Raw genomic sequence first — 19,620 nt, 5'->3', positions numbered from 1 at the left:
TTGCACCCTATTAACACTCTCCACAAACATCCAGAGGTCAACTTCCAATCACAACTATAGCACCACAGTTATCAACAAGAGGAAAATATCTTTATGCTCTTATAGCCCAAGGGAGTTAACAACCATTTTGGACAGCCACAGCTACTCTTTAACTCTGACAGACAGGGATATGCTCCCTCTATCAACAGTTTTCTTTCTACTACACCCCAAACTATAACTGCCTCTGTGTGTGTAATTCAAGGCATGATACATTTTTTTTATTCAACCTGCCATAGTACTCTCACTTACCGGGCCTGAAATTCATACTTTTGGGCAAGCCAACAAAGAAGTTATCTCTAGATGGTCCCTTTGAAAAAAAAAATACAAGGTACCTAAGAGGGACAGAAGAATCTTGAAGATCTCCTCTGACTTCCTTCCCAGACTAAACTCTTCCATGTAGCCACCCATCTCCTCAGTGCCCTTTTACACATCACACTAATTTCTGTTTCTCCTACTTATTCATGCTACCTCAACTTTCTGTAATACTATCTTCTGTTCTCTTCAGCCATCATCCATCCATCTTTTACAGCTCATCTCAAGTGCCACCTCTTCCATTGAGACTACCCCAACTTTTCTGCCCTACACTGATTTCTCTATTCTTGCCCTAGTGCTAACACTGCATATTTCAACACTTTATTATGAACACAGAACATAGTGTTTTTTAGTGTCCTGTGGTACTTTCACACCCAGCAAAAGCTGTGATGGTATGGAGAGAACACTGAAAGGATTGGTGATAACACATCCCTTCTTCATAAAATGTAACAAATAGATGTGTTCATTTGTTTTAACTTCTTTAATATGCATTTCTTTGTAAAAAAAAAAAGGGCGAGGTTTTGGGGGAGGGTGTCATTAGGTAATGATAGCAGTGGAAAAAGGCATTTATTATTATTAAAAGAACATTTACCCGAAGCGGAAAGACCTGAATCTTAGTCCTGGCTTTGATGTGAACTAACATGAAAGATGTCATTAAGAAGTGACAGTAACTTAAAAAAATGAATCATAGAAATGTATGTATATGTATTAGAAAAAGAATTTTGACCTGGATCTGAAAGTTCTGGATCCTACTTCTGGTTTTGATGCAAACTAACCTTGAGCCTCAGTTTCCCTTTCTGTTACAGGAGAGAGTTGACCTAGATAATTTCTACTAGCTCTAACATTCTATGAAGCTCTTATTGAGAGACCATAAACCCTTTGATTTCAAGAACCATAAGCTTTGTCCCCTATAGCCGTGATTTAGGTGCTTAATTTAATTGAATTAAATTGAAGGCTGTTCGTGTGGAGGCTATTATGAGTGTGCTCCCAATAAATTTCAAAGACCTCAAAGGGATTTTTGATAATTTCCCCTGCTGAGAATCTATGAAAAGCTTGAATCCCTTTAAAAAGGGAGGAGAATGGGGATTCTGAGAAATCCCGGACAAGTGGATTTCTTTCATTAGGGACAGCCTACTTACCTGGGTCACCAGCAGCAGCAACTGCGCACGCTCAAGGCTTATTTCTGCAAGTGCCTTCCAATTCAATGCCTGAGTCTGGGTTGCGGGTGGGGAGATGTGGAGGCGACACCGCCTACTCTCCGGTGACCGGCAGGGAAGCGGACCAATGGGAGCGAGGCTTCGCACCTCCCGGTTCTGGTCCCCATCTAAAGCTGGAGAGAATGGGCGGTGTCCTGGGAGCCTAGAGCCCGGGCTACAGGCAGGCCGGGCGGCCAGAGCAGCTGGCGTGATGCACTAGCTGTGCCGAGGCTCCCAGGGAAAGCGCTGCTGCGACAACTTTAAAGGGAGTCTGCTGAAATTCTCGCAGCAGCTTACTCCTCAGCCTTTCTTTCTTTCTTTCCTTTTTCTCCCCACCCCTTTGCACACCCTGTGTTTAATTTTATTTCGCTCCAATAAGGCTAGGGAGGAGGATGAATTGCGTTGACTGTGGCTGAAAAGAAGCTGTTGGCTTCGGGAACGCGCGGGAGGCAGGATGCTGATCTGGGCTGCAGGCGTGGAGATGACTACAGCCCTGACATTGCAGAAGTGCAAGGCTGGTGAGTAACTAGTGGCATTGACAGTCTCCAGAAAAGAACTGGGGTTCATGGGGCGGAGGGTGAGGAGAGAAATGTAGCAGCAGAGAGAGTTCGCACGGTGCTATGTGTTAGCGCGTCCCACCCCCTCACCGGCTGGCAGGTGGAGCGGTCTCGAGAGGCAGCGTTGGCTTTCGAGTCAGAGGATTTGGATTCGAATCCCTCCTCTGCTACTTACTACCTATCTGACCTTGGGCAAGTCATTTACCTGGCAGAACCTCAATTTCGTCTTCTGTAAAATGAGGTGGGGGAGGGGACCGGACTAGATGATTTCGAAGGTCTCTTTCAGATTTAGAATCTGGAAAAAGCCCTTCTTGAGGAAGGGCTATGCTTCTTCGATGCCCACACCTTCCTCACGCCAGTCTGGTCCAGGTTCTTCTCCGGTTGTGCTGTAACGTCTCTTTCTTTCTCCCCGATCCCCATGCTGAGGTGAGGAAAAGGGAACCCCACCCTACTTTCCTCGGAAGGGCTGGGGCTTCTCCACTGCGCTATGCGGGGAAGGGGACTCCGCGTGGGCAGGCGGGGCCAAAGTAAGGGCGGAGGAGGATTGGGGATGGAGGCGTGTCACTGGTGTCCCGACTGGCCACCAGGGTTTTGAGCATCCTTCTCCTGATTGCCCTCGGGGTTCCTGAAGCGACTGTCCCAGACATCCAAGGGACCAGTATCTAATCTGAGAGGACTCAGTCCCCACCCTGGGAGGGTCGATCTCTGCAGAGACCTATTCTTGTCTGGCCGGTGGTGGGGTGGATTCCAGCTCCTCAGGGTAGTGGAATGAAGTGGGTAGTGGGAAGAGCAATGAACTTGGAGTCTGAGGACCTGGGTTCTGCTATTTACTACTTGGGTGACCTCGGGCAAGTCACTTCCCTCTCAGGCCCTCAGTTTCCTTTTCTGTAAGGGAGATGATTGGATTAAACAATCTCCATGGTACCTTGCATTTCTAAATCTGTCACCTCACCACCGCCTTCTCTTCCTCTTCGCCATTATCCAGGACTTCTCTTTGCCCACACTTGCTGAGGAAGCTGTAACAGAGAGAAAAAATAATTTTTATATAATCCAGTCTTCCGTCTTCTATTTCCGCCTTCCCTTTGAGGAGAAAGACAAGGGGATATTAAAGTCGCCCCCCCCCCTTTCAGTTAAGATCGTGCTCCCAATTTCCTTTGCGAATATGCGTTATCGGTTTAAAACCAACCGAACACGACGATTTTGAGGGCTGTGATCTTCTCCCTAGGCCTCCTACTTGGAATATGGTGCTGTCTTTTACAAAAACATGTCATGTTTAGAGCAGGGAAAGAGCCCTCAGGATATAATGTCACAGGCACAAGGAACCTTAGAGAATGTTTAGTTTACCAGCTTGAGGTGAGGGATCTAAGGCACCAGGAGACTAAGGGACTTGCTTAAGGACAAACATCTAGCAATGGCAGAGTCTTCATCTCATCTGGCTTAGACTTGCTTCATGGACTGGGACCTTTTACATCTAAGTCTCCTGATCCTGGTAGTAGGCGTGCCTTCCCAACCCCCTCCTTCCCCTAGCGCCAGGGGTGGGGAACCTGCTGCCTGGAGGCTATATGTGGCCTTCTAGGTCCTGGGGTGGGGCCTTTTGACTGAGTCCAAGTTTTACAGAACAAATCCTTTTATTAAGGGGATTTGTTCTGTGACGTTCTGGGGACCTAGAGGGCCACATGTGGCCTTGAGGCCACAGGTTCACCACCCTAATCTAACCCCTTTCCTCTTCAGTTTCTTCTTCCAGATTATGTACCATGGTAAAGATAATTTAATGAAGCATTGTTTGTAGGCCTGTTTCTACATGACTGTGTTTGGGAATTGCTCTCTCTATTTCTCTCTCTCTCTCTTTCTCTCTCTCTCTCTCTCTCATCTCTTTAGATGTATTATTTTTATCTTTGTATATTGTGGTTTGCCTTTTCGTTCTCCAGCTCATTTTACATATGAGGAAACTGAGGCAAACAGGGTGAAGTGACTTGCCCAGGGTCACAAAGCTAGGAAGTGTCTGAGGCCAGATTTAAACTCAGGAAGATGAGTCTTCCTGACTCAGGGGCTGGCACTCTATCCACTGTTTCATGTAGTTGCCCCCATATCTTTGTGTGAGGGATGGCTATAGGTAGCATATATTGGACCTTAGCCACAGAACAAAGGTTAATCTTCACTACTGATGGCTTCCTGCTTGCGACTGATATGAACACACGTTTAACCTAAAAGCTTTATTTTTAGGTCAACTCTGTCACTTGTCTATTTGAAAGTACTGTAAAATGCATGTTTATGAAACCAATGGACAGAAGTTACAGTGAGGTGAAAAATGGACTTTTGAAATGAACAGCTATGCAGAGTATTTGATATGTAGGGGCTTATTTTTTCTGAATTTAATTGAAATATGAGCAAACATATGCAAACAAAGCAGAAGTAGCAGCATATATTAATAACTAATACTTAATATGAACAATTAACTATAACATTAATATGTACATATACATATCTATTTCTATATCTATACTAGAGAGAGGAGGAAAGAGGGGGAAGGGAGAGAGTGAGAACAATGGAAACAAAACTTCAAGGTCATTGTTTCTGAAATTAAGCATTAAAGTTGGAAGATCTGATTGGAATCAGTTCAGCCTCTGCCAGTTTCTCTCTCTAAACTTCAGTTTCCTCAATGGTCAAATCAGGATAAGGACAATGTCTACATAGCCCATGCCCCTGGGTTGCTGTAAGGAAAGTGCTTTGTAAACTGTGTTATAGGCATCTGAGCTCCATACCTAGTAATAACACTTGGACTCTCTATCTCCTAGGGTGATTTTAAGGAAACAGTGCGGTTATATTCATAGTATTTAGAGTTGAAATGAACCTTAGAGATCAACTAGACCAACCAACTCACTCATTTTATTGAGGAGGAAACTGACAACTAGGGAAGAGAAATTACTTGTCCAAAGTCGCACAAAATGTGTGAAAGTGCTTTGTAACAATAGTGAACTATATAAACATGAAGTATGGATATGTGTATATGTTTTATATATGGATACATCCATAAGGATTGGGACCAGACATGTGATTGCATTCATATAGGGAACGTCCAGGTGAGGAAAGTCCTTCTTCTAATGCAAATTGGCAACTTCTCTGAAACTTATAGATTTAGAGAGTAGCCCATAGCATCATTGAGAGTCTATTAGACGACTTGCCCAGGACCACACAGTCAGTATGTATGAGAGGCTGGACTTGAAGCCAGGTCTTCTTGGACTCAAGGCTCTATCTGTCTATCTATCTATCTATCTATCTATCTATCTATCTATCTATCTATCTATCTGTCTATCCATCATATCCTGAGATATAAGATGTATGAATATCTATCATTTAGATATCTAGATATTTAGACATTAGATATCTAGATATTATGCTTCTCCTATCTTTTCAAAAAGGATTTGTAATTTCATTGGAATTGAATATTCCTTCTACCATTGTAAATGGTGGCATATCTATGCCTCAATAGGTGTTGTTCATGAGTCAATGTATGAAAAAAAAATCAGCACTCGGTGGTCACCATCTTGGTGATAAGACAGGCAAATTAATTCCATAAGATTTGTTAAGCACCTTTATATATAAATATATGTTTATATTAGAAATTTTATTTTTTTACTAAGGGCATCAGAAGATAGGTTTTGGGGCTTCTAGTTTTTATTATCGAGTTTTGGTGACTTTTCTGTTTTCCATTCCCTGAACATTGAGTTCAGAGGAAGAAAAAGTCATTTTTTGTAGTCATTTGAAGATAAGATTATCATTGGTGCTAGACATTAAGTCCATGCTATATGTCAGGTGCTGTGGTAGGTTCTGAAGAGGAAGAGGAGGAGAAAGAGGAGGAGGAAGAGAAGGATGAGGAATAAGAAGAAAGAGGAGTAGGAGGGAGAGAAGAAAGAAAAGGTGGAGAAGAAGGAACTGTCTGCCCTCAAGGGCTTACATTCTATAGAAGAAGATAATGTGCACATATAAATAGATATAAAGGTACAAGGTAATTTGGGATGGAGGAACACTGGAAGCTAGAGGATCAGGAAAGACCTCTTGTGGGCACAGAGAGAAGAGATGGAGTGTTGTATGTGAAGGATAAGAAAGTTGGTGTGGCTGGAATGTAGAGCGCAGGAAAGTGGGGAGGAGGAGGAGGAGGAGGAGGCTGGAGCCAGAGGATGAAGGGCTTTGAATATCAGTGTTGTATCTGATCCACTGGAGCTTCTCTTTGGAATATCACTTTGGTAGCTTTGTGAAGGGGAGACTTTCAGATAGTACAGGTGAGCAGTGGTGTGGGCCTGGACTTGGGTGGTGGAGAGAAGGGGACAGATGTGAGAGATGGGAAGTAGAACTGATGAGACTTACCAAACTGATTTGATGTGTGGATGAGGCAGATCAAGCAGCTCAGGGTGACTCTGAGGTTGCTGATAAGGAATTTATTTCCTTAACCTGTCATGTTATAAGAAAATAATTAAATTGTTTAAAAGAAGGAATCAAGTACACTTTTTGCTGGTGTTTTGTGTTTTCTGTGTTCAAAAGTTATTTATGTTGTCCCTTGCCTTTCCCTTATCTAATTATGCTGAAATGCTGATGTTTTACAACTTCCTATTTATTAGGGTTATCCCAAAGTAGCAGGTCCTGCCTTGAGACAGGAGAAAGTTGGTTTCCCCAGTGTGGGGTCTTCAAGTGAGGTTGGATAACTACTGTGGAGAGAATTACTGCTCACACCTTGGTTGAATGATATGACCTCTGGGTATCTGAAAGCTGATGTTTAGTAGGACTATAAATATGGTTTTTTTTTTAGCTGAGCCAGATTTTTAATGAGGTAGGGGTGGAATTTAACAAACATTTATTAAAGGAAGATGCAAAGTTTTGATAAAACAGAACACTTTCTCTTATGAAGCACACAGACTAGATAAGGTGGACGATGAAAGAGACAAAAGAATCTTTTAAACTAGGATCACAAACCATTTTCTGTCACTTTTTGTATCCATTAGGAAAGGTTAGATTCCATTCCCCCAATTCTATTGTGGAGATAGATTTCTGTGCACTGGAATTTGGGCGCTACCTCCTCACACTTTGTCTGGTTCTCTCTCTGCCCTGTGTTGTTATCCTTCATTATACCACCAGTGACATGAGGCCTGTTTGTGTGGGATGTCTACTGGAATTAGGCACCTGTGTGAGTATCTAGTTCTCTACAAGTTCCTCTCTGTGTCTATCTTCTCCACCCTTATCTCCAGTCAGGAGTTGGTTACGGATAGAAATGGCAGTTTGGTGAATCAGAGGGAAGTAACCTGTACAGTGACTGCCATTTCATTTCTTTTTTTTTTTTGAGGCAATCAAAGTAAAGTGACTTGCCAAGGATCACACAGTTAGAAAATCCACCTGAGGCTGGATTTGAACTCAGATCCAGGGCTGGTGCTCTATCCGCTACTCCACTTGGCTGCCCTTCTTCATTTCATTTTACTTCATATATATCTCTGTATGGGAGTAGTTTGTCCCTCCTACTTGGCTGTCACCAATGCCTTATTTCCTTTGCATGGATTAGAGAATAGAAACTTTATTGGCCAGATCAATATACTAGCATTTGTTTTTTCTTAAATTAATTAATTTATTTTTAGTTTTCAACATTCACTTCCACAAGATTTTGAGTTCCAGATTTTCTCCCCATGTCATCCCTCCCCCAACCTCAAGATGGCATGCACTCTGAATATCCCTTCTCCTAATCTGCCCTCCCTTCTCTATCTCTCCCCCCACTTCTCTTATCCCCTTCCCTTTCAGCTTTCCTGTAGGGCAGGATAGATTTCTATACCCTATTTCCTGTATTTCTTAATTTCGAGTTGCCTGTGAAAATAATTTTTTAACATATGTTTTTAAAACTTTGAGTTCCAAATTTCCTCCATTCCATACCCAATGAGTGTGTATGTTATTCCCTCCTTAAGCCAAATCCGATGAGAATAAGATTCACTCACTCCCTCTCACCTTCCCCCATTTCCCCTCCACTGTAAAAGCCTTTTCTTGTGTGTTTTATGTGAGATAATTTACCCCATTCTACCTCTCCCTTTCTCCTTCTCTCTGTATAATCCTCTCTCACCCCTTAATTTTATTCTCCAGATATCATCCCTTCATCTTCAACTCACCCTGTACCTTCTATCTGTCTATCTATCTATCTATCTATCTATCTATCTATCTATCTATCTATCTATCCATATAATTTTTTCCACTTCAACCACTCTAATACTGACAAAGGACTCATGAGTTACAAATATCATCTTTCCATGCAAAATGTAAATAGTTCAACCTTAATAAGCCTCTTATGATTTCTCTTTCCTGTTTACTTCTTCATGTTTTACTTGAGTCTTATATCTGAAAGTCAAATTTTCTACTCAGCTCTGGTCTTCTCATCAAGAATGCTTGAAAGTCCTCTATTTCACTGAACATCCATTTTTTTCCCCTGAAAGATTATGCTCAGTTTTGCTGGGTAGGTGATTCTTGGTTGTAATCCTATGTCCTTTGCCCTCCGGAATATTATATTCCAAGCCCTACGGTCACTTAATGAAGAAGCTGATAAATCTTATATTATCTTGATTGTGTTCCCATAATACTTGAATTGTTCCTTTCTGGCTCTTGAAATATTTTCTCCTTGACCTGGAACTCTGGAATTTGGCTACAATATTCCTAGGAGTTTTCCTTTGGGGATCTCTTTCAGGAGGAGATCTATGGATTCTTTCGATTTCTATTTTGCCCTTTGGTTCTAAAATATCAGGGCAAATTTCCTTGATAATTTCTGGAAAGATGATGTCTAGGCTCTTTTTTTGATCATGGCTTTCAGATAGTCCAATAATTTTTAAATTCTCTCTCCTGGATCTATTTTCCAGGTCAGTTATTTTTCCAGTGAGATATTTCACAGTGTTTTCTATTTTTTCATTCTTTTGGATTTGTTCTACTGTGTCATGATTTCTCATAAAGTCACTAGCTTCCAATTGCTCTATTCTAAATTTTAAGGAAGTATTTTCTTCAGTAATCTTTTGGACTTCCTTTTCCATTTGGCCAATTTTGCTTTTTAGGGCATTCTTCTCCTCATTGGCTTTTTGGACCTCTTTTGCCATTTAGGTTAGGCTATTTTTTAAGGTGTTATTTTCTTCAGTATTTTTTTGGGTCTCCTTTAGCAAGCTGTTGACTTATTTTTCATGATTTTCTTGCATCACTGTCAGTTTTTCCTCTACTTCCCTTACTTGCTTCTCAAAATCCCTTTTGAGCTCTTCCAAGGCCTGGGACTGATTCACATTTTTCTTGGAGGCTTTGGATGTAGGAGCTTTGATTTTGTTGTCTTCTTCTGGTTGTATGTTTTGATCTTCTTTGTTACTAAAGAAAGATTCTATGGTCTGACTTTTTTTGTGAGGCTTGGTCATGATCCTGGCCAATTACTTGAGTTTTAACCTCTTTGTTAAGGTAAGAGTCTGCTTCCAATGTGGAGAATGTACTGTCCCAAGCTTTGGGGGTTTTGTGCAGCTGTTTTTAGAGATGCTTCTAGGGACCTGTAAATTTTCAGTTCTTCCAAGGTGGTATGATAAGGGGTGAGGTATTTACTCTTTTCCTGACCTGTGCTCTGGTCTATGAGTGACCACAAGCACTCTTTTCTGTTTTGGAATTGTGAGGAGGATTTTCTCCTTACCACCACTACAAGCTCCACCACACCAGCACTTCCTTGCCCCAGGACTGCCATCCAGAACTGTGACCCAGATCCAAGCATGGGCAAAGCAAGAGAATCCTGCACCAGCAAAAAGATCTGTGCAATCCCCCTCTGATCAGCCACTCGATTCCCCTTCAGTCTGTGGGCCCGAAGCTCTGGAGGCAGCCACCACCCTGAGACTGTGCTAGGGGACTGGGACTGGGACCCCACCGCACTTCTCTTTGGCTGCCTGCGATTCAGTTCTCTGAGGCCTGCTCCAGCTTTGCTGAGGCCTGTGTGCTCTCATCAAACGTTGTCTTGGGCTGGAAATTTGTTTCACTCTGTCTTTTTGTGGATTCTGCTGCTTTAGAATTTGTTTAGAGCCATTTTTTACAGGTATTTGGAGGGGTTTGGGGGGGAGAGCTCAAGGAAGTCACTGCTTTTACTCTGCCATCTTGGCTCCGCCCCCTATACTAGCATTTGTTATCCCTTTAAATGAACTATGTAATTAATGCAGATCCTAAAAAATAATCACTTAAACATTTTTCTAGTAAATGCCATAAATACATAGAAATATGAAGTGAAGGAGTATGGGACGAAAGGACAGCATATGTGTCAAATACTGTGTTAAAAGCAACAACTATATTGTAAGTACATAGAAAAGAGTCTTGAAGGGGACATAGAGCAAAAACAATGGTTAAAAAACATTTATTTATATGTGTATGTTATGGCATATAATAGATGTGTAATTTACTAAAATTTAGTTTGGAAATTAAAGTTTTATTTGATATTTCCCTCATTTTGTTTTATTCTTGGTATCACCAACTTTAAATACAATTATGATATTCTTTTCTTATTGTATCTATACATTTATTTATTTCTTGAGACTTGGTCCCCCTGTCTCAATCTGGGTGGAAGTTCAATGGCCTCTCATGGATCCAATCCCACTACTGGCTTAATATGGGAACATTGACTTGTTCTATGTCTGACCTGGGCTGGTCTGCCCCTTTTTGGCAGACTTTTGTCTCCCCCCACTCTGGAGAGCTCATTATACTGGTGCCAGGCTTGGTGCAGACACCCAATCGGCTTTGCCCACTGCAGCTTAGAACTCCTGAGGTCAAGTAATCTGTCAACCTAGTCTCCCCAGTGGCAGGTTTTGCTGGCATATGTCCTCACATCTGGCAATATACTTTTTAAAGAAAGATGTCTGTAGAATAGAATGTGTGGCAAAAGAGACTTCAGAGGTACCTAGTTCAAACTTTCACTTAAAACAGGAATCTTCTTTACAACATCCTTGATAAATGATCATTTAGCCTTTGCTTGATTGCTTCCAGTGACGGAGCTCTCACTATCTCCCAAAGCAGCACCTTACATTGTTGGACAAAGCTAGTTGCTTGCAGTTCTCATGCTGAGGAGTCTGCCTCCTCCTTAGTTTCTATAAGAATAGGATCTTTGCCATTTCCTCCCATATTATTCCTTCATTAAAGTGGAGAGGAGCTATGTTTATTTTTCTCATATAATCTTTTGAGTTTAAAATGTATCTCATTATCTTGCCTTGATCATGGTTTTGTCTGTGATAGCCCCAGATTAGGAGTCAGGAAATGAGGGCTTTGTGTCCAGTTTTGTCAATCCCCAGATGTTTGGCATGGAGTAAGTAAGGTACAGTGGAAAGAGCACGGCTGGAGTGAAAGGATGTGGATTCAAATTCTGCTCTTGCTGTTTACTCTAAATGGGACTTTGAGCAAGTCACTTATACCTTCATGGGTCTCAGTTTCCTTGGCTGTAAAATGAGAGGGTTTGGCCAGATGGCTTCTGAAATCACTTCCAGCTCTGAATCTATGGTCCTGACTGAAGAGTCAATTCAACTTCATCGATCTGGGCCTTGGTTTTGTCAACAGTAATATAAAGGTAGTGGGTTAAGATAAATGCTAAGATCTACCCTTTCCATCTCTGATGATCTATGATTCCATAGCTTAAGGCAAAATCATTAATTCTATTCTTCCTTTCCCAAAGGAAGTCGAAACATATGAACAAAGTGAAATGAGGAGAACTAGGAGAATATTTATGCTATTATACTAATATTGCAGCGCAGAATGACTTTTTAATTTAAGAGCTTTGGTCAATGCAATGATCAGCCATGACTTCAGAGGACCTATAGCGAAAATGCTTCTCATCTCCTGAGAGGTGATGCCCTACAATGCACAATGAGACACACGTTTTTGGACACGACCAACACGAGAATTTGTTTTAAATGATTATGTTTATTCATTAGAAGGATTTTGTATTTCTCTTTTTTCCAGTGGTAGGGAGATATAAAAGGGGAAAAATAAGTGTTTGAAAATTGAAAAGAATAAATTGAAAATGTATGAAGAAAATCTAGAAGGAGGTATGTTTGTTTAGGACATTGAGTGATAACTTGTGCTATATAAACTTTAACCTAATATTCTGTCTTAAGAAAAAGTCCTGATTGTTAGACGGGTGAGAAGTCCCCTGTGGATCACTATGTAATTTCTTCTTTGAATAATGTGCCCCTGACAGTCATGCGGCACCTCTCTGTCAATGCTGTCATAGGATTGTCTGTAACTAGAGCCAAGACAAGGCCTAGCCAAGATGAGCAGCAGGCCAGGGTATAGCTTTAAAGGGGCTGCAATGAGGGATTTTTTTTGATAGGACTTTTTATAAATGCACATTGTAGAATGCCAGCAAATCTGTTCTACTTGGCACATAGGAATTGATTTGGAAAAATCAAATTACATGTGCTGCAGAGAAGGCTCAAAACCTCCCCTAGACAGTAACATGCAGAGAATGCAATTTTTAGACTTTGTCTGAATCATGTAAGTGCCCTATAAAGGAAATATGCTCTAATGAATAGAACCCCTTGACTGGGAGTTAAGAAGATCTGAGTTCATATTCTGCCTTTGGTATTTACTAGTTCTCTGATCTGTGTGGTATAGGAGAGACTGTGATGTAGTGGATCGAGTGTTGGAACTGGGTTCAAATCTTTCTTTGGACACTTAAAAACTGTGTGACCCTGAAAAAGTCATTTAACATGGCTATTCTTCAATTTCTCATCTGTAAAATAAGGCAGTTGGACTCAATGATCTTTAAGGTCTCTTCCAGCTCTGAATTTATGAATCTATAAGTCATTTACTCTTTGTCAGACTCAGTTTCTTTATCTGTGAAATGGAGATAACAACAGGATCTCTCTTGCAGGGTTGTTGTGAGGACCAAAAGAAATAACACTGAAGTGGCTTAGTGGGTAGAATGCTGGGCCTAGAATTAGGAAGACCTGAGTTCAAATCCAGCCTCAGACACTTACTAGCTGTGTGACTCTGGGCAACTCACTTCACCCTGTTTGCTTCAGTTTCCTTATTTGTCAAATGAGCTGGAGAAGGAAATGGCAGACCATTCCAATGTCTTTGCCAAGAAAACCCCAAATGGGGTCACAAAGAGTTGGATATAACTGAAATGAACAACACCCACTGAACATCATACTGTGTATTAAAGAAAACACAGATGCTTAGGAAAACTCACTGGCTGCCCTCATGGATCTTTCAGTCTAGGTGGGGGCTGAGGCACCAAACCGGATAACCGTAATGCCCATGAGAAGGTCATCAGAGAGGTACTGAACAAAGTGCTATGTGAGGATCCAGGGGAAAGTTATATTTTTGGCAGGGAAGGATTAGTATCTTTCCAACGTGCTTCCTGTATGGTTAATTTCCTTCTTAAGTGAGCTGACATTTGTTGGTTTTATTTCTGTGTATTTTTATTCTACATGGCAGTAAAGGTAGTGTAAGGCCATTCCTCTTCTTTTTTCTTTAGCATCTTGCCACTGATGAGCAATGTACTCTTGATTTTAAGAACTCTAGTAGGTTGGGAATTTGTGGCCAGCTGCCTTATGTGTGATATGAATGTTTTTTTCTGGCCTTGAATTTATGTCAGATGCCATGGAGGAAAAACTGGAATCATGGACATTTTTTTTCCCCTTTGTGGTTATAAATGCTCCAGAAGGTAGAATGTGATGAATCCATCCAGTGCACATAAATAAAATAAGATGACAGGTGGCTGCAAATTCAATTATCATTCATTCCAGCAAGGTTGTTGTGGGAGAAGATAAGTAAAAATGAATGTTGAGCTCGCATACCATAAAGGCTAAGTTGCAGAACCTAGGCAAATACACATACCTCTGTGCCTTTATTTTTGATGGCTGGCTTTTTTTGTGTGTGTGTGCTTAAGTGGAGAAGTTCAGGGCATTTCAATATGAGGTCCTCAATGTCAAAGCACTTTCTGACACTGATAAAACTGAGCAATGACATGTAGCTAAGGTGGTTTCATAGGCTTCAGAGGAGGATGGGACCTTGGAGATCATCTAGATGAGCCTCTTTATTTTATGGATGACCACTTGGCCAAGGTCATTGTCTTCCTTATACACATATTAAATTGGAGATCCAGAAAAGGGTCACAAAGTGAATTAGGAGGATAGTCCAGATTTCTTCACCTAGGCCAGGAGTATGCTTTTTCTCACCTAGAATATTTTCTCTGTCTTTAAGGATTGTTTGGCCTCTTTAAGAAGCCAGGTTGTAAAATGGAGGAGCCATTCACCAGTAAGGAAGAACCCTGAGTCATGAGTTAAAGAGATTAGGATCATAGCCTTATGGCTGGAAGGGACCTCACAAGCCATCAGATGAAACCCCTTCATTTTATAGATGCTGAGGTCTGGGGAGATTTGGTGGAGTACTCAGTGTCATAGATTGCAATAAAGATTCAGAGAGATCCAGTCAGGAGTGTACTGGTAAATGTTTAACAACTAGCTCCCTGGAATAACAATAGGGGGTGGAGCCAAGATGGCAGAGTGAAAGCAGTGACTTGTCTGAGACCTCCCCCACACCACACTGAGCTCCTCTCTCCATTCGGAGCAATGTACCTTTCCGATCAATCATCCAGATTGTCTTGGGCTGGAAATTTGTTTCACTCTGTCTTTTTGTGGGTTCTGCTGCTTTAGAATTTGTTTAGAGCCATTTTTTATAGGTATTTGGAGGGGTTTGGGGGAGCAGGCCTCAGAGGACTGAATCTCGGGCAGCTGTGGCGGCTTCCAGACCTCTCAACCCAAAAATACCAAAGACAACTTAGAAGGTCAGTGGGAAAAGTCTGTTTCTGCGGTGAGAGAAGAGCTAGGTCAGAGCCAGTTCCAGAGCGCAGAGCTCAGAGCCCAGGCGCCGGGTCGGTGGCTGTATCCTGAGCTGCCAGCCCACAGTCTGAGGTGGAATTGAGTGGCTGATCAGAGGGGGATTGCAGGGATGTCTTTGCCAGTGCTGAGGCAGGAATCTCTTGCTTTGCCTGTGCTTGGATCTGGGTCACAGTTCTGGGCTGTGGTCCTAGGGTGAGGAAGAGTGCTGGTGTGGTGGAGCTTGTAGTGGTAGAGAAGAGAAAACCTTCCTCACAGTTCCAGGACAGAAAGGAGTGCTTGTGGTCACTAATAGACCAAAGCACAGGCCAGGAAAGGAGTAAACACCTTGCCTCTTATCATACCACCTTGGAAGAACTGAAAATTTACAGGTCCCTACAAGTATCTCTGAAAACAGCTACACAAACCCCTGAAGCTTGGGACAGTACACTCTCCACATTGGAAGCAGACTCTTACCTTAACAAAGTTTAAAACTCAAGTAATTGGCTGGGATCATGATGAAGCCTCACAAAAAAAGTCAGAGCATAGAATCTTTCTTTGGTGACAAAGAAGACCAAAACATTCAACCAGAAGAAGACAACAAAGTCAAAGCTCCTACATCTAAAGCCTCCAAGAAAAATGTGAATCAGTCCCAGGCCTTGGAACAGCTCAAAAGGGATTTTGAGAAGCAAGTAAGAGAAGTAGAGGAAAAACTGGGAAGAGAAATGAGAGTGATGTAAGAAAATCATGAAAAACAAGTCAACAGGTTGCTAAAGGAGACCCAAAAAAATACTGAAGAAAATAACACCTTACAAAATAGCCTAATCCAAATGGCAAAAGAGGTCCAAAAAGCCAATGAGGAGAAAAATGCCCTAAAAAGCAAAATTGGCCAAATGGAAAAGGAAGTCCAAAAGATTACTGAAGAAAATACTTCCTTAAAAATTAGAATAGAGCAATTGGAAGCTAGTGACTTTATGAGAAATCAAGACACTGTAAAACAAATCCAAAAGAATGAAAAAATAGAAGACAATGTGAAATATCTCATTGGAAAAACAACTGCCTGGAAAATAGATCCAGGAGAGAGAATTTAAAAATTATTGGACTATCTGAAAGCCATGATCAAAAAAAGAGCCTAGACATCATCTTTCAAGAAATCATCAAGGAAAACTGCCCTGATATAGTAGAACCAGAAGGCAAAATAGAAATTGAAAGAATCCACAGATCTCCTCCTGAAAGAGATCCCCAAAGGAAAACTCCTAGGAATATTATAGCCAAATTCCAGTTCCAGGTCAAGGAGAAATTACAAGCTGCAGAAGGAAACAATTCAAGTACTGTGGAAACACCATCAGGATAACACAAGATTTAGCAGCTTCTACATTAAAGGACCGCAGGGCATGGAATATAATATCCCGGAGGGCAAAGGAGATAGGATTACAACCAAGAATCACCTACCCAGCAAAACTGAGTATAATCCTTCAGGGGAAAAAAATGGTCATTCTTGATGGAAAGACCAGAGCTGAATAGAAAATTTGACTTTCAAACACAAAACTCGAGTGGAACATGAAGAGTTAAACAGGAAAGAGAAATCATAAGAGATTTATTAAGGTTGAACTGTTTACATTCTTACATGTAAAGATGATATTTATAACTCATGAGACCTTTGTCAGTATTAGGGTAGTTGAAGGGGGAAGAATTATATGTATGTAGATAGATAGATAGGTTGGTTGATAGATAGATAGATAGATAGATAGATAGATAGATAGATAGATAGATAGATAGATAGGTAGAGGCCACAGGGTGAGTTGAAGATTAAGGGGTCATATCTGGAGAATAAAATCAAGGGATGAGGGAGGATTATACTAGTAGAAGAAGAAAGGGAGAGGTAGAACAGGGCAAATTATCTCACAAAAAAACAAAAAAGAAAAGTCTTTTACAGTGGAGGGGAAATAGGGGAAGGTGAAAGGGAATCAGTGAATCTTATTCTCATAGGATCTGGCTTAAGGAGGGAATAACATACACACTCAATTGGGTATGGAAATCTGTCTTACCCTACAGGAAAATAAGGGGGGAAGGGGACAAGAGAGCAGGGGGATGATAGAGAGGAGGGCAGATTGGGAAAGGGGGTAATCAGAAGCAAATACTTCTGAGGAGGGACAGGGTCAAAAGAAAGAATGGAATAAATGGTGGGGCAGGATAGGATTAAGGGAAATAGTGTTAGTTTTTCACAACATGTGTTTTGCATGGCTGCGCATGTATAACCTGTATTGAGTTGCTTGCCTTTTCAATGAGGGTGGGTGGGGAGGGAGGAAGGGAGAAAATTTGGAACCCAAAGTTTTAAAAACACATGTTTTAAAACAAATATTTTCACATGCAACTGGGAAATAAGAAATACAGGAAATGGGGTACAGAAGTCTATCCTGCCCTACAGGAAAATAGAAGGGGAAGGGGATAAGAGAGCAGGGGGGAGAGATAGAAGAGAGGGCAGACTAGGGGAAGGGGTATTCAGAATGCATGCCATCTTGGCATACGGGTAGGGGCAAGATGGGGTGAAAATTTAGAACTCAAAATCTTGTGGAAGTAAATGTTGAAAACTAAAAATAAATAAATTTATATAAAAAAAGAGACAATAGAGAAAGAAGAGAAATGAGTTGAAAAAGAGGACTGGGAAATATCAAACAAGTGGCTGGGAGAATGAAAACAGGAATAGAAACAAAGGAGAAACAGTAATAGGTGAAGGAAATGAAGAAGGACAAATAAATGGCATGAAAACAAAAGTGTGAAAATGTTTTAAGCAGAATATGGAGATTGTTTAGAGAACTATTTCGGAAGACCTTAGGAATGTAAACAAGTTGCAAAGGTTGAGAACTAATTGGATGGAAAGGAAATAAATATATCAGTTTCTAGTCATTCTTTTTAGAAAGATGATGTAATCTTTGACTTCTCTAGTGATGTCGTTGTATGTAACTTTTAACATGATTAGATCTTATCTCTCCAATGAAATTATAAGCTCCTTGAGACCTGAGACATCCTATATGTCTTTGTAATCAATTAGTCCAAAGCCTATCTTTTGGTTAATTTTATTTATGTATAGAAAAGCCTGCTTGTACAAAAATTATAAAGTACAATAAAAGAAAACCGTTTTACTTCCTTAAAAAAAAGCAAACAAAAAACAACTAGCTCCCTAAAAAAATGTATGCATGATGTACTTTTTTTTTTTGGTGAGGCAGTTGGGGTTAAGTGACTTGCCCAGGGTCACACAACTAGTAAGTGTTATGTGTCTGAGACCTGATTTGAATGGAGGTCCTCCTGACTCCAGGGCTGGTGCTCTATCCACTGTACCACCTAGCTGCCCCCTGCATGACATACTTTTAAGTAAAAGTCTAAATCTAAGTATAAGTATACTTTTAATTTGCAGGACTAACATTTTCAACAAAACAATGAATCGAGCTTTGATTCCAAGCCAGTTTGTGAGATGTAAGTGTTCACACTGAAAACTGAACGATGGGTTCTCCTTAGTGAGTTTGAGCTGGTTCTGGCACCTCTGTTGCCCGCTATTAAAGCCATAGGGATTTCACATGGGGCAGGTAGGTGGCACAGTGGATAGAATACAGGGCCTGGGGTCAGGAAGACTCATCTTCCTGAGTTTGAATCTGGGTTTAGACACTTTCTAGCTGTGTGACCCTGGGCAAGTCACTTAACCCTGTTTGCCTCAGTTTCCTTATCTATAAAATGAACTGGAGAAAGAAATGGCAAACCACTTCAGTATCTTTGCCAAGAAAACCCCAAATGGGGTCACAAAGAATTGGACACAACTGAAAAGCGACTAAAAGCTATATCATGAGGCCATTTTGCAAAGGGTATTTTCCATCACCAAGTTCATATCATATGTGAGAAGTTGTATAAAAGACATTATGAAGACCTTGTACTACTGGAAAAAGAGGTGGGCTGCTTATATAAAGGGTAAGGGCAAACAGACACTGAATGACACATTAATATCCAAAGAATATTAAGAAGCCTGGGAGAAAGGCCTCTAGCACATTGATTAGATAGATATTCTGTGAAAGATTTGTGGAAGGCTAAAGGCAGGAGTCACCCAAGATACAAAGGTGTACTGTACTAGCTGTGCTGATGGGATGAGGACCCATAAATCCCTTATCATAAATTCATAGTCATATATCAGAGAAAAAGCATTCACAAGGGATAAGAAAGCCTGGATGACAGACAGACCAAGGATGATTTGGGGGAAAAGAAATGAATAATAATTAGTGCTTACTATGTAGAAGTGCTTACTGTCAAGGAGGTAATTAACACTATTCCTCTAAGTACCAGCCAGATACCAGGTGGAACAGATGGGGTCTGGAGTTGTGAAAAGATCCTGGGTTAGCTTTGGAAATGAGAGATAGCAGGCTTCCTGGTACAAGGGAAAACAACTGATAGAAGTATTGACAGTGTAAACATTTAAGTAACTATAAAGGTAGTTGGTTTTTTGTTGGTTTGTATTTAATCACACCCTTGTTCTAAATGGTATATTGCACTGCTTATAAGAAGAGCTTATAACAATTGTGCAATACTGAAAATGATCCCAACTTGCACTCTGTTGTGGAAGCTAATTTGATAAAAAATACCAGTATCTCCTGGTGCTGCTATGTAAAGAAGAACCATGGGGCCTCATGATCTCAG

The 19,620-nt window shown here is 41.0% G+C and overlaps 1 protein-coding gene across 2 annotated transcripts in view; it reads left to right on the top strand.

Annotated features, from left to right (window-relative positions):
- Window positions 1–1,600: 1,600 nt before the first annotated feature.
- Window positions 1,601–19,620, top strand: part of JAKMIP1 (janus kinase and microtubule interacting protein 1) — a 281,093-nt gene continuing 263,073 nt past the window's right edge. Inside the window, exon 1 of one of the 2 annotated variants that reach the window (XM_078149018.1) lies at window positions 1,601–2,065. The gene's annotated coding sequence lies outside the window, so the exon portion shown is untranslated. The remainder of the gene's footprint in view (window positions 2,066–19,620) is intronic. The other variant, XM_078149016.1, reaches the window with a different exon arrangement.

This window comes from Phascolarctos cinereus, unplaced genomic scaffold (genome assembly GCF_003287225.1).
Source record: "Phascolarctos cinereus isolate Bilbo 61053 unplaced genomic scaffold, phaCin_HiC Scaffold_9;HRSCAF=440, whole genome shotgun sequence".
Lineage (NCBI taxonomy): Eukaryota > Metazoa > Chordata > Mammalia > Diprotodontia > Phascolarctidae > Phascolarctos > Phascolarctos cinereus.
This window is presented reverse-complemented; position numbering and strand designations above follow the sequence as displayed.